A 15,137-nucleotide genomic window follows, 5' to 3' on the forward strand; every position below is an offset into this window, starting at 1 on the left:
GGTATTGAAAATTTTGATATTCATCCTTCTCAAAGAACCAGGATCAAAACACAAATGGGCCTAATGTCTGTGTAAGCATTGCAATCAGARCAGGCAACTCTTTGTATTTCAATCACAGCTACAGTGCAGAAAATTTCATCTCAAGTAAGAATGGGRATATTGAAAAATACGTTTTTTACTTTTCCAATACTTCCTGTAATACAGAAGCAGCCCTGGAATGCTCATTCAAGACTTCATAATCTGGGAATTAGCTAAAGAGACAATGGCAGTAGAGATTTTTTAATTCGAAAAGCTGAGTGCTCAAATGACACAAAACCCTCTAAGAAAGCGYTATAAAAGATGAAGTGACCGAACTGCCAGCCATGTAATTATTCTCCCAGCAGGCTCATCAGACAATTCCCAGCATRCCCTCCTGTGTCTTCTGGGAATGTGTTGACTAAATCTAACAAAATACTGGCTGCAGTCACCTCCTCTTGTAGCCACTTGGGATTCAAATTGGCTGCAGTGTCAAGTCCTTGAAGAACGGATGATTCTCACCAGCCTGTCAGATGCAAAACACTTGGCAGACACACAAACATTTTGAAAGCAATTGGAAAAAACATCCTTTTTTCGTTCTAGACTGAGAAATCCTCAGGGAGGAAGCATGCTGAAATATGTACTTTTGATATGTTTCTTTTTAAGAGAAKAGGGGAGTTTTTTCTATCACTTTAGGTTATTTTAGGAAAAAGTGTAAATGCTGTTGGAAACTTCACAAGCAAACCACTCAGTTCACTCTTCCTTAACATAAGCACCAACTGTGCCCTCATTAGGAAAAAGAAACTTGAGCAAAACTAACTTCAGAAGCCATTTCAAGGCACCYGTCCATTCATTCATCTTTTGCTCCTAGTCATAAATATTTGTTYAAAGAATTTGCTTCCAAAATTGAACCAGATCTCAAAGCTTAATGTATTATGAGTCTGTCCACCTTGGGGAGTTATGCTAATGTTGGATAGGCACCAAAATGCATTTCTCCCTCTACAGATGTCAAACTGAAGAGGTACCTGGGGCATAAGTCAAAAGGGCCCTGTTGAAATCGGTTTCCTCTGGAAATAAACCCTCCCATATAAATACTGCTGTGTGTGCTAACATACTTTTGTGGGAGAGAAAAGTCATGAACCTCACAGTATTTCTCATTTTTTTCACAAATTCCTGTCCTTTAAGGTGAGAAATAGCCATTAGCCTCTCCTGAGTGTCTCACATGGGTCCCAGTATGTCTTTACCAGGCATGTAAYTTCTGAGTGAGGAATAAGGACAAAATAAATCAGCCAGAAAGGAAGTCCCAAGGTGTTCCTCTTGCTGCATCCTCAGGATACAGAAGGAGTTTTGGGACTGACCATCCAGCACTGGCAATGAGCTCGGTCCTCTTCCAGCTCAGGTTGCCCTGTTCTAGGTACTCCTAGGAAGGGAGGGAGCACTGCTTCTAGAAATATTTGCTTGTGAAAAGGTTGTGAAGTTGAAAATGTTATCTTTAAAACCTCTTTAGATCTCTGAATACTCATAAAGTGGAGCATTTTAATTTTGTTCTGCATTTTTTTACTTGACTCTACATGGTTTACAAGCTTAGGAGAGCTAAGAGATSTTTTCTGCCTTTGAAGAAAGCTGTCTTCACTGGTGATAATTCAAAAACAGAATTTTTGTTAGTTATTCAAAACATGTTATTTTCATGTCTAAGTGGATAGATCAGTTTCAGTGTGTGAGTGAGAAAGTCTGCTCTCCTCTGTCATGGAGTTTATGGAGCTGCATGTTCTTGGACCAGGCTCCTCTTTTTTTTGAGATACTTACTCAAAAACTTCACCATCTCAAGCCACAGAATCAAAACTGTGTTGACACAGTTTGTCATGGGTTTTACAATCTTCAGGGTAATATGATGGATAATCACAGAATCACAAAATCACAGAGTATTCTGATTTGGAAGGRACCCACAACGATCATCAAGKCCAACTCTTCAGTRAAAGGCCATAAAKGGATTGTAATGGATGATTTGCTCCAAATTTCATTGTAACTGAAGTTAATATCATAATCCAGAATATTCTTCCTTCACAATACCTCAAGAATTTCAAATAGAAATACGATCCCCAGTCTTGCTGAAGATAAAGAGATAGCTGGCAATTTTCTGCATCTTGCAGAAAGATAATCTCCTTCAAGAGCCTCAGGAGATCTCTTTCTCCTGCTCCACCACTTTTTACTGGTCACATTTGCTGTGTGAAGGCTGCTCCTGTAGCCTCTCATTCTGGATCTCCCAGAGCCAGCTTGGAGACCAAATTAATTAACCTGAGCACAGGGCTGCAATGCTTCCTCAATTCCCTTCCTTCTGCCCACGGGAGCACAGGTCCTGCAGGACTTGCCTGGGTGCCATRGTCACAGCTACCACAGCTGCACCACAGTCCCAGGCTTTTTGCTGTCCCAAAAAATGCCATTTTACTATTCCCACTGAATTCAGTGGAGCTGGGATTTGKCAGCTGCTCCTTCTGCTCAGCCCCAGAACCTCATGTCTGTAGGACTGGGTTCATTCATTATGGGATCAGGCTGGATGAGTCCTCACCACCTTCCTCCTACTTGTAGGGACCCAGCCCCACTCCGTCTCTGCCATCTGCTGCAGCAGGCAGAACCAATCCCTCCATCTTCCCAGTCTTACACTTATTCCCTCAGGTCCCAAAGGCATTGACCCACTGTTTTATCTGAAAACTTCTGGTTGAAGATGTGGTCTGAGAGAAAAGAGCATTCCTTCTCTTTGGGGTATATATTTCCCCCTGCACATCTCATCGCAGCCTGATCTGTTTAAACATCAAAAGTGCTTGTGTAAATATATACAACGAGGCTAAGTGATTAGAATAATCTAAGGCAAATTTCAAAGACTCTGAAGAGATCTGAGAAATCAACACTGTCATAAGTTTCATTTCCACAGCATGAATGGAAATAATATTACTAAAATACAGTTTGTACTTCAAAGAAAAGCAGTGTTGAAATGCTAATAAGTGAAAGGATTTCTGGGAGGTGGGGAGGGCAACGTGGCAGGTGCAGGGTAAGCTCTTTCTCCAGCTGTAGATGCACTTTATTTGTTCATAAATGCTTTAAAAATGTAATAAGCTCTCTGTGAGCAATGAGGCGTTCCTTTCCATTAACTTTTGCCATATACTATTTTCATGCATCCACATTCATCTCCTGAGCCTGACTTCAATTCCACAGGCTGCCACTGCCCAGCACATGGCTCTGACCTCTCTTGGCAGCWCCAGTGACAGCCACCACAAGGGCTGAGCAGAGGAGCCATGTAAAGACACCCCAGGGAAGGGAATCCTCCTCAAAGGCAGCACCCAGCCKCAGCCACCCTCTTCCCAGAGGAAACGATCCCTCTTGGACAAAAGGGAACCTAGCAGTTTATCCACTCAGTCCCAGAGCCTCTCCCCAGACCAAAATGTTCATTTCCTCCATTATCATCATCACTTCCACCAAGGGGCAGTCGGCAGCTCCTCAGGGAGCTGATGGAGCAGTGGCACATCAAGGCTAGGAATGTGTCTCTTTTTTTCAATTCTGAGGAAAGGCATTTTCATGAGGAAAAAAAAAAGGTACATTTTTAGATCAATAAGAGGTGAACAGTTCAGAAATAAAAGCCTTTCCTTCAGAAATGCAAATCATTTGGATTGCTGTAACATCTCCAGGGCTCTAATGATCTAAAGCACTGTATTTTTTTGCTGTCTGCAAAGCTGCCATAGCCTGACCTGTGAAGGACAATTTCATTTCAAGTGACCTGGGGAAGCAATAAAAATGAAAAGATTAAATGGAAAGAAATATTTATTTGAACACTCATGGCACTATTTTTATTTGCATCACAGAGATCATCGACCAGTTCTGTGTGATCTTTCCTCTCCCTAGAAATTGCAATGTTCTACTAAAGCAAATGCRCTGTTTAAGGTCCATCATAAACAAGCTACAAGTACAATTTAAGCTTTTGCAATTATGGGCAAAACAAGAGAAAAGGTACTTTGTACTCCATCTCATTCTGTGGAATTCCACTCACTCTGTRCACAGTGTTAATAAAATCCAGCTGCAGCTCGGGCCAGTGGTAATCAAAGTCATTAACATCAGAAGGTGTTCAGTGTCTGYATGAGCTGTGTTTTGCTGGTCTTAGCCCAGTGTCCATCAGACAGACACCTACATTACAGGCAGAGCCCTCGTGCCCCTGGCAAGGACCACTGTGACACATTTTCTCACTCAAGTACCCTTTTGGAAGAAAGACTTACCACTTTTGGACACTGTGGGGTCCTTCCTCCCCAGCACTGCCTGTAYTCACAACCTCCGTGATCCCCGAGGACAGAACGTGCATCTGCCGGGTTTTTGGGTAAGTCATAAAGTGCAAATAGGGGCCAGCTGAGAAAGCTGATGTAAGAGTAGCAAGAAAAACCTATCAGGCTGTCTGTCTTACCTGGAGAGAGGTGATACTTCTTCCCCTGCTGAACACCCAGAATCAGTCCCATATGTGGCTGCAGCCAAAGGCATTGCTGCACAAGAGACACCGTGTGCCTGCAAAAGGAGCACTCTGAGTGTATGACATCCAGCACAGACAGCCAGGGCTTTGCTATCTAATAGGTCCCTGATCAATTGTCCCCCAATCAATCAAATGGAAAAAATTGGTAAGCCCATGTCTATTCTCTGCCCTGCAACATTTCCCTAAGGTGCCTGCAGTTTTGCTCCCTGGGAGATTGCTTATTCTGAGGCAGCACCTCAGATAATCCTGAGGCAGCACCTCCCATACCACCCTTTCTGGTTTATCCTGCATTCTCGAAGCCAGCCCTGCATTTGGCATGGGAGAAACATCATTTTCCATTCCTATTTTGCAGGATTGCCCTTTCTGAGGCACACGGGGCYGTGCTGCCAGCAGAGCATGCTGTAGCCCAGCTTTCAAGCCTCACTGGAGCCATACGCTTCCAATGATCGGGGTGATTTTTATCTGGAGTCTGCATGGCTATGACTTGGAGCTGTCTCATCCATACAACCTTGGCCATATGCTCTTGGGTACCAACAGGAGCAAGAGAGAAAAGATGACAATCTTCAGAGAGCTGTGTCCATTGTTACACAATTGGGCAGGGCTGGGGAGCTCCCAGTTCTCCTGTTGAGACTCTACTTTTCTGTGACATGACATTTTGCACTCAGATTTGTCATGCACCTCCCAGGTTGGAAATCCTATTTTGAGCCATTAAATCCCCTAGTCTATCTCCAGTATTAAGCTTTGTAGAAAAATGTCTGGAAGGCCTTTTTTTTTTGCTGTGAAAATACAGTAATAAATTTGGTGTTTAAGGCTGTAGGGATCTGGGAAAACGCAAGCATTCATTGAGATGCTTTAAAAAGAGTACAAGGCTAAGCAAGTGAAAATAAAGTAGGTCTGATTTATGCAGTAATACAGCAAAAAGGCTGTGCAGGAAAAAAGCAAACAATCATTTTATGTATGTTTATGTACATTAACTTTCTAAGTGATTATACAGTCTCTAACATCTAGATTTTCACGGGGTTTTGTAATGCTTCAAAGGAATATAGCTGCAAATAGACAAGTATAAGTTTAATTTCTTTCATTTCAGTAACAGTAAATGCACATTTTTGCTTTCAGACACTGCCTCTTCTGTCAGTAGTACTTACATTTTTGTCTGCTTTTCTGCTGAGAAAATTCCACTGACGTCAACTATAGCAAACCTTCATGCTTGCTAAATGTGTGAAGAAGAAGGGAATAAGGGTCACACTAAACAAACTGAAGTCAATCATCAAGGAGTAAGTGGGGAGTTTAGMCTGCTCAGAGAAAAGGTAAGTGGAAGGGCCTTTGTATAACCCTTCCTCCATGCTCAAAGGTAATATGGGGATGGYGTTATTTAAATAAAGGCTTATTTTTTGCCTTCTTTTTTCCCTGTGTGCTCTCAGAGGAAATTATATTGAAAAGGCTAAAGCCACTGACATTTTGGTGTTGWGAAAGAGTGAGAATATAAGCTAGAAATTAATGGAAGCGTATCCCTAAGTATATGACCCATTAAGTTGTGTTGCAACCCTGAGAAATGAAGCACAGAGAATATTCTTAAAGCYAATATCCCATGGAGGTGAAGGCAAGATTAGGATCTGTCAGTGCAACAGCCCAATAAATACAAAATACCTTTGGTTTACTGAAAGGGACTGCCCTGAATAAGCACCAAGGCAGCTGAGGACAGCCCACAGCCTCTGATMCCAGCTTGGATGTCTCCAGGGTGACATTCCCAATGTTCTGCACCTGCAAGTGGCAGCTCACTGGAGGGCAGRAGCAGCACCTCCCATGCTTGGCCTGAGATAAACCTGAACTGATGTTTTCAGGGCTGCTCAGCTGCAGCAGGTTTTCTTTCCAATAGGATGAAATAAAGAAAAACACCTCTTGAGAGGTGTTCTTTACATTGCATACCTGAACCTTAAATACAAAGAGAAGCCAGGCATTAAAAGAAGGCCAGCTTTAGGAAGTGTTGGCACTAACAGACGTGGCTGATCAATGGTGTTTTGTTGCTACAAGGGGAGATTTAACCAGCTGTTCCCCCTTGGTCTGCTGCCAGGGACAGCAGCAGAGGTCTCTCAGGAGCTAAGGAGGGAAGGCAAAGGACCTGGAGGAATTCGTTTGTGGCAGTGACTACAGACCAAGAGAAGCCTCTCAGTCATGTGCATCTTTTAGAGCCAAAAGCTTTGGAAACATTAAAAGCAGGCGGCATGCTGCTGAGAAGAAAGGCATCTCACTCCTCAAACGCCCTTTTCAAAGTATTCTGTCCTCAGGTTCTGTGAGTGGCAGGTGAGATGAAACTCATCTGAAGATAGGTGCTTCTCCATCCTTCCCTCTGCATTTGGTACACTGGGATCTAAAAAACAGTGGAATTGTGAAGCCACAATTGTCCAGTGTAAGGGCTCTCTGCCCACTGTCAGATCAGGCAAAGACAGAATCATGAATCGGTCAGGAAAGGGCCACCATGGGTCATCTGGTCCAACCTCCTTGCTCAGGCAGAGTCATCCCAGAGCACAAGGGTGACTTCAAACAAGGGAGACTTCACACCCGCTCTGTTCAATCAGTTCCAGCAAAGAAGTTTTTTCTGGTGTTCAGGTGGAACTTCTGCAGATCAGTTTCTCCCTATTGTCTCTCAGTACTTGGCCCCCCAGAGATGAGGTCTGAGCAGGCGTTTTCCTGGGTCAGGAGCCTTGCCCAAGCCCCAGCAGCACTTTGGTGTACACCAGCCTGGGCTGCTCTGGGGAGGTTTCAGCCTATGCTGTAGATTGGTCAGGAAGCCACAGCCTCAGATTTGCAACATCAGGCCAGATGTTAGAGATGGTGTCACCCCTGCCTCACCCAGCCCTGCTTTGGGGCACCGGGCCCGTCTCAGGCACACCCAGAGGAGCCTCGACCCGCCCTGCTCAGGTGCTGCATCGTGCAGAGGCACCTTGGCTTGGYRAGCTGGGCTCCTYCACTGCTTTGGGCTGGTTTTTACCYAYTCCACAGCATGACCAGGCTCCTCAGCAGAAGTTAAAGCCACACATGTGAACCACACATTGACATACTCCAGTTAGTACCTCTCGGGCAGTACAGGAGTTAAGCTGGAATTAGCAGGACTCTGGTGTGACTGAGGATCACATGGAGGAAGGAGAAGGGTCAGGGTCCCTGTAATTTCACAGACTCAAAYTAACTCTGTCTTTCCAGCTCTGTCACATCGTTTTTGAAGCAATGATTTTTAATTTTTCTTCTGGAAATAAAACAGATGTTTTTAATAAACAAGCAGAGCCCTTGGGGGCTGCATCWTTTTAACCAGATGACAGTGTGACCAGAAGCCATCTCTCAGTGTGATAACATTTGCCTTATCTCTAAAGCAACACATTTGCCTGATCAATCAAATATAAAAAATACCATTTAAAACAGTTGCATTTTGGTTTCTGAAATTCATTACATCTTTAGACTGTTACTCTTATCCCCTAAGCTGCAATATAATTTTAGTTAATAACCCCTTCCTTCACTTTACCTTCTCCTTCTCTTTATAAATGTAATCCCATTTCATCCCTTGCTTTTAAAAAAAAWTGATTTGATTTTTTGGCTGCTGGGGGGGCAGGATAACAGTGAGRAGAAGAAAAAGCTGAGTTTGGAGGGGAAGCAGGATTGCTTTCGTGTCTTGCTTTTCTTTCTGTGCATATAAAATTTAGGCAACAAGTAAACCTTCCCCATCTGTGACTATGCAGAAGTAGGTTACACTGCCTAAAGCAGTTGCAATAACTCACTTGCCACTTTTATGGAACTCTCTGCTTTATTAGTTTTATGCTGATAACTTTACTTTCCAGGCATATAAAAGGTAGGTAATTGAAATCACAAAGGCAGCTTAATACCTGAGCTATCATGTCATCAGCTGGGTGGATCTGAAACRAGATTAACACTGTGCTGGTTCTTTCAAATGGGCAATGACATAGTTAATATATCAAGTAACTGGCTGTTCCCTGTGTAAAATGGACAAGTGTCTTGGTTTGAAAGACAGGTGRTTGCCAATGAAAGACAGATGTTTGCCAATGAAGGCAGGGACCCCCACTTCCCTCTGAATTATTACAGTTTTGAAAATCACGGGGGTCAGAAGCTACCCTTCAGCTGATAGAGGTGCAACGGGATAAAACTGGAATCCAAATTTTTGGAGCAGTGGCATTAGTAAAAGCAGAAAATTTCGTGAACCTGCTGGATCTTCAAAGTGTTACAGAAGTCAGGTTTATTCATAAGAAGAGCTAGTGCTTTCAYGGYTTACAGGCACAGATGGAGAAACAGYTTTCACCATTGTGGCCATGATKGAATATTTCATGGTGGCTAACAGAATGCAAGAGTGAAAATAAGGAGTTCTCTTTCCATGGCAGAAAAAAGAATGATGACCACGGATTTCTGGTGCWGCTGCATCTCAGGATCAGTCTGAACTGACTGATGGCAAGCAATTCCAACACCTCAAAATATATTGCAGAATACAGTAGACCTGGGAATTCCTTCTCCTGGCATTTCTACTTCATCTTCCACATCTTCAAAAGGTATTCCTTCAGTCAGTCAAGCATGATATTGGTTTCCTCTTCCCTGCAGAGTGTGAGCGTTATCAGCAAACAGTTGAGCCAAACTGCCATAAATTTCCAGCTAAGATGGCAACTGAGGTCTCAGGATATGTGAAAGATGAGTTTGGAAAAACTGTTTTCAGACTGGGCTCTTTGAAGCAAGGTAAAGTGTTTGGTTGTTCATATAGTAACACTTGGTCTACAGCTGGCTAAACATGAGCTCAGGTGTGTCCAGGTGGCCAAGAAGGCCAAAGGCATCTGGTTGGGATCAGGAATGGTGTGGCCAGCAGGACCAGGGCATTGCTTGTCCCCCTGCACTGGGCACTGCTCAGGCCACACCTCAAGGGCTGTGTCCAGTTCTGGGCCCTCACTACAAGGACAGGGAGGTGATGGAGTGAGTCCAGAGAAGGGAAAGGAGCTGGGGAAGGGTCTGAGAGCACGAGTCCTGTGAGGAGGGGCTGAGGGAGCTGGAGTTGGTCAGCCTGGAGAAAAGGAGGCTCAGGAGAAACCTCATCACTCTACAGCTCCCTGACAGGAGGCTGTGCCAGGTGGGGATCGGCCTCTTCWCCCAGGGAACCATGACAGGATGAGAGGACACGGCCTCAGGTTGTGCCAGGGGAGGTTCAGGTTGGACCTCAGGAGGAATTTCTTCACAGAAAGGGTTGTTAAACATTGGAATGGGCTGCCCAGGGAGGTGGTGGAGTCGCCATCCCTGAAAGTGTTCAAGAAATGACTGGACATGGCACTTAGTGCCATGGTCTGGTTGACAAGGTCAAAGGTTGGACTCAATGATCTCAGAGGTCTTCTCCAACTTAATTGATTCTGCATTCCGTGATTGCCGGTGGATACTTGTTATCTCAACATGTTTCTAACTTCCCCAGGATTCAATTGCACAACTTCTGTAATTTAAATGACGGGAAACTATTGTTTGCTGATTTCCCACACYTAACTCAGGCAATTTGGCCTGAGTCTTCAGTGAGGGTTTTTTAAATGACAGTCACTAATTCTCTACATGTATTCATTAATTTTGAATCTCAAAAGATGGCAAGTCCTATGGTCTGCAGAAAACCAGAGCACACAATCAGCTTTCTGTGCTGGTCTTTTTGCTCAGGTTCAGAATGAAATGCTGYGTGCTGTTAGCTTGGGTTTGCAAAGCTCTGAGCAGAGGCATTGCTCAAGGGAGCACAGGCTCTGCAARCAGCTGGAGCTTGTGCTCTTTGCCTTGGTCCTTGATTAGACTGGATTCTGGATTAGATAGGCAGAATGGAAGCCAGTGGGTAGTGCTGGGCTGAGACTCCTGAGACAGGAATTGCCTCCTGCTGCTCCCAGCTGCCAGTTTGGGGTAAATAGAAGYGAGTTGTGCTTGGGCTCTCTGTCACTGCACTGCAAAAGCAACTTCCAAGGCTTTCTRTGTTTGATCTCACATACTGGATGTCAATATTGGTGATGGAACACTAATATTGGAAAAAGGGCAATGCAATGGTGTGGCCCCTGCCAAGCTGAGTGTCTGAGCAACCCTGAAAGGAACCAGACCCTTAGGTCCTGCAGGCTCAGAACAAGTGGCAGGTTGCCCAAGGACCACATTCCCACAGTCCACAGGCTGCATTTCACTGGCAGCCAGCCCATCCTAACACAGTCATGGCGCACTGGAYTAGACATCAGCTCCTGCAGTTCAGGTGAACCTCAAGGTGAGTGGGCAGCAGTAGGGCTTTGGCAGGAGAGAAAGGGGCAGAAATTATGCTGAGCAAAGGACCACAGCCCACAGWGCACTGTTCAGCACCTGGGGAGCTGAAGGACTAAAAGAGACAAAAAACAAAACAACCCTCAGGCTTATTAGTAATGCAGTCTGGCAATATTCCATGTATTAGAACAAACTGCAGACACTAGACTTTGTAAAGAACAYGACAGATCATGTGGCTTTTGTTCTCACCTTAGGGTGTTTCACCAAAGGACCTGAGCTTAGYTGGAAACAACACCGTGTCCTGCAACTTCACGGGTCAGATCACTGCTTGGGCTGACGCTAATTCTCTGTCAGCTGCAGCAATGCCTGTCACCCCAGGGCACGCTCTCCTGCTGGGCTGCAGCTTATGAGAGCAGCCGTGGAGCAACTGGGAAGACCTCTTAACTTTCTCTATAAACCTGGAAGCAAGTTATTATCTGAGAACCAAACATCTACAAAAGGACAAAGACTTTCAGATATTTTTAAATGGCACTTTAGGGACTCTGGCTCATTTTCAGTGTTAATAATCTGATATAGCTGTAATAAATTTTTTTAATACCCAAGAAAAAATTACAGCATAGAAAAGACCATGAGGTTATATTTTAGTTTTTGAAAAGCTGAGATAGTTATATTAATATATTATGGAGGCATTGTAACAAGAGTGCTAGGATTTTAATAATAAAACATTCAGGGTCAGAAGAAAATATATATCATCATCTGCAAATTCATTTTAGATATAATAAAATAGCATAGCATAGGAGATCTGTCATATCTTAAATAGGACAAATGTTATTTATACTTTATGCTGCAACATTTTATCTTCTTAAGCAGCAGGAAGATGCAGCAGGACTCAGTGCCTGTTCATGCAGCATCTGCAAGTGTGCAGAGGGACCACAGCAGCTCATCCAACAGTAAACAGTCCAGGGCTGCAGGAATTGCCAAGTGTGGGAATGCTGGAGGCCAGCAGAGGAGAGGAGCCACGCTCACATGCCCCACAGTCAGACGGGCCCTGCCAAAGGGGTGTGGAGGGACAGAGCTTACAGCAAGGGGAGCAGCAGTGTGTGAGGCACCGGGGAGCTTTGGAAAGTCTCTGCTTGGCCTGTGGGTGAGTGGCAGCTTGGCTTTCTCTGCCAGGGAAATGTGATGGTCAGGTGCAGCTGGAGGCAAGGAGAGGAGCRGGACAGCTTGTGGCAGTGAGTGGGTCCCTTTGGGAGTGACCTCTGGTGCTGGCATGGGGGGCTACRCTGGGTGCAGCAGTCCTGACAGAGCCCAGGGAATGGCGGGATTGCTCCAGCAGCAGCAGGATGTTGGGCACAGGTCTGCCCTTGGCTGACTAAAACTTGCTGAATTAAACCAAGGCCAGAAATGTTGCTTGCAGGAAAGGCTTGTTAAGCTGCTAATTGGCTGATGACTTTGTGAACTGTTGACAAAAGAGCGGTGTTTTTCTGAAGGTATGATATGCTTAGATGGAACCTGCTATGTTTTTTGTTGGCCCTGTCTGCTCAGAAATGATCTGACAGTAGATCACAGCAGTGTTCTTGTGCAGTACTAGCAGGTAAATGTCAGGAGGGTATCTTTGAAATGCATGTTACATGAAGAAAGTGGGGAGAATGTGGAAGGAACGCAATTTATTATCTAACTTCTGAATTATTCTTACGTTCCAAATCTGGCAGCAGCCTCTGTACATGCTAAATGCCTGGTAAGGAATTGCACRGTGCTCCACTGGAACTGTTAATGCTTTGGCAAACAAAAACCCCARGGTTAAGCTCTGCATAATGCTTTCTTGGCCTGCACTGCCAGACTTAAGAGGAGAGTGCAGAAAAAGCCAACTGTGAGCATATGGTGTTGTCCTCTGCATACCCTTCCTTCAAAGTGCTCAGTACRGCTCTGCTGTTCAGCCCTAGATAAGGGAACATCTTTATTCAACTTCCTACATCGTTTTCTCACTTAGATCTGTGCTCAGTAGATTATCACTATTTTTTTAAATAAGGTAAAGATGGTAATAATGCATTCTGTACAAGCTTGTGGATACATTCTGTTATTCCTGAGGAAGAAGCGGACTGAAAACACCTTCTCATGGGATGGAGCTTTGCAGTAGTTGTTTTTCCAGGCAGGATGCATTTGGGTTTYTGCAGGCTTCCAAAGCAGTCCAGCAAAAGGTCATGTTTCAGTTGTTACCACTCTGAGCTGGCACACCCTGTGAATTGGTGCTGACATCCACGGTGAGGTCTCTGCACCCCTCTCCTGATGGTGGGAAAATCTCAAAGRGGCTCATCATTGTCTGTGCCAGCARAAGAAGGCGCTGAATTTAAATCACACTGGAGCCATCCCAAGGGTTTATGTGCCTGAGTAGCAGGGATTCATTTTCAAAATAATCAACCTCTTTCTCTATGCCATAAATAAAACAGTAGGAACAGCAACAGGCAACTCTTGCAGTAAAATTGTATTACCTGTTAAAAGAAATTGTGGGGGTTTGGAATTCTAACATTCAAATAAAATTTTTTTTTTTAAACTTAGTGGTTTTGTAATGTGAAAATCTACAACAGATGTGATGTAACATCAAGATGAAGTGAAAACATTACTTGGGCCCTGAGGCACTCAGTATTTCTCATTTCAGAAGGAAACCAAAGTGAATYTCAAATCACTGTTAAGTTTGGGGAACACTGTGGGAGAATCACTAGCTCCAGAATTAGGGTTTAAGAGAATGCAGCAAACATTTTAGCACACTTTAGTGTTAGAAAATAGTAGGAGCAGGTATAGCTACAATAGGCTTTCTCAAACTTTGCAGCTGTTTCTCAGTAAACCTTCTTATCTGTAATAGCTTAATTTGGTGAGACATGGAAACGCAATTTATTTTTTTCCCCTTCCACATTGAAATGCAGGCTTGTGAACCTACTGTTTGTTTAGCAAAGGGAAACCAGTGGCTTTTCCACRGATTATTCTCCACATCTGTGACAGTCTTGCTGATTTTGTATTCCTGCTTATGGAAGCTAAAAACTAAGCCCTGYTTCACATTTCTCATGTGTGGTAGCCAATTACAGCACAGATAATCTTARTAAAGGCATGTCATTAGTTATAAAATATGCTCAGTCTCCTACTCATGGGTAGGAGATGGAGAGTCCAAGGTGCAGGGGGCTGCTGCCAACTGGACTATTCAGGCCGTAATTTTGTCAATTACTGTGTTTTCTACTTATGTACCAACAATGAAGAGATAAAATTTGTCTATGTCCTAAGCACTTTGAGTTTTTAGCAAATATTTAGTAATTACATTAAGACTTTCAGGAGATGAGTAATTACATTTCTGCATCTTGCAGAATCCTATCTCTTCCTCTCTTGCTCTCTAAACAGCTTCATCTTTCAGTCTTGAGACACTTTCCAGTGGAACTGTTAAAATTTAGAACAAATATTTTCATGGTAATGTAAGATATTAACCTTATGTAAAAGCTTTGCTTTATCTTCCCCACCTTAGTTATGCTCCTGTTGGTCCATAACACCTCCTGGCATTTAAGATGAACTGTAGGTATTGAAGATTACTGAATTGTTCCAACTTGCACGAATGGGAACTTTGCCATTGGGTTCTGTGGAAATAGGATCAGAACTTGGACAGATGCATGTTTTGTAAGACACACTAGGATCTTTCTGCCTGAACAAACAGGATTCTGAGCACTTCTAAGTTTGTCCTCTAGTGCTCTGTGACATGCCTGCTACTACTTTTTCAGCTGCTCAGTACATTATAATAATCTTCCCATTAATTTTCTGAAAATAAAAAGCAGAAATACTGGATTGATCAAAAGACTCCCAATCACAGGAGCTAAATTACACGAGAGTAYAAAGGAAAATGCATTAAATCCACAGGAGCACCCAATGAATTCATAATGAGCTGGTGCTGTCACCATAATAAACAAATGCAAGGAAAGTGCTTACAGAGGTGGCCAGAGCTTGTTTTTCAGGTTCTACAGGCACAATAAATGTTGCCGTAATTTTAATTCAAGTCCTACTTAAGTTTTGTTTTAATGGTTATCACAGAGGTGAAAAAACCTGAAGTGTAAGATTTYATCAAGGTCTTAGGTGCACTGAATAAGCAGAGAAAATGCAACACATGGCATCCTGAACYGCCTGTGCTGCCACAAATTGACATGTTTGTCTGTTCCAGCCTGAAYCCACCAGATTACTTTAAAGCAGCTTAAACTTGTTTGTTTTGACCCCTGGAAGGCCAAGCACTGCAGGGCTAATTCCTGATCCCCATTTTCAGACAGGTTGACAGCACAGGCGTTTTCAGTGGTCTGTGCAGCAGCACAAAAAGAAAAGCAAATAAATGTCCACTGAGAAA

The sequence above is a fragment of the Malurus melanocephalus genome, unplaced genomic scaffold (genome assembly GCF_030028575.1).
Source record: "Malurus melanocephalus ecotype Western Australia unplaced genomic scaffold, MMel_1.1 scaffold_628, whole genome shotgun sequence".
NCBI lineage: Eukaryota > Metazoa > Chordata > Aves > Passeriformes > Maluridae > Malurus > Malurus melanocephalus.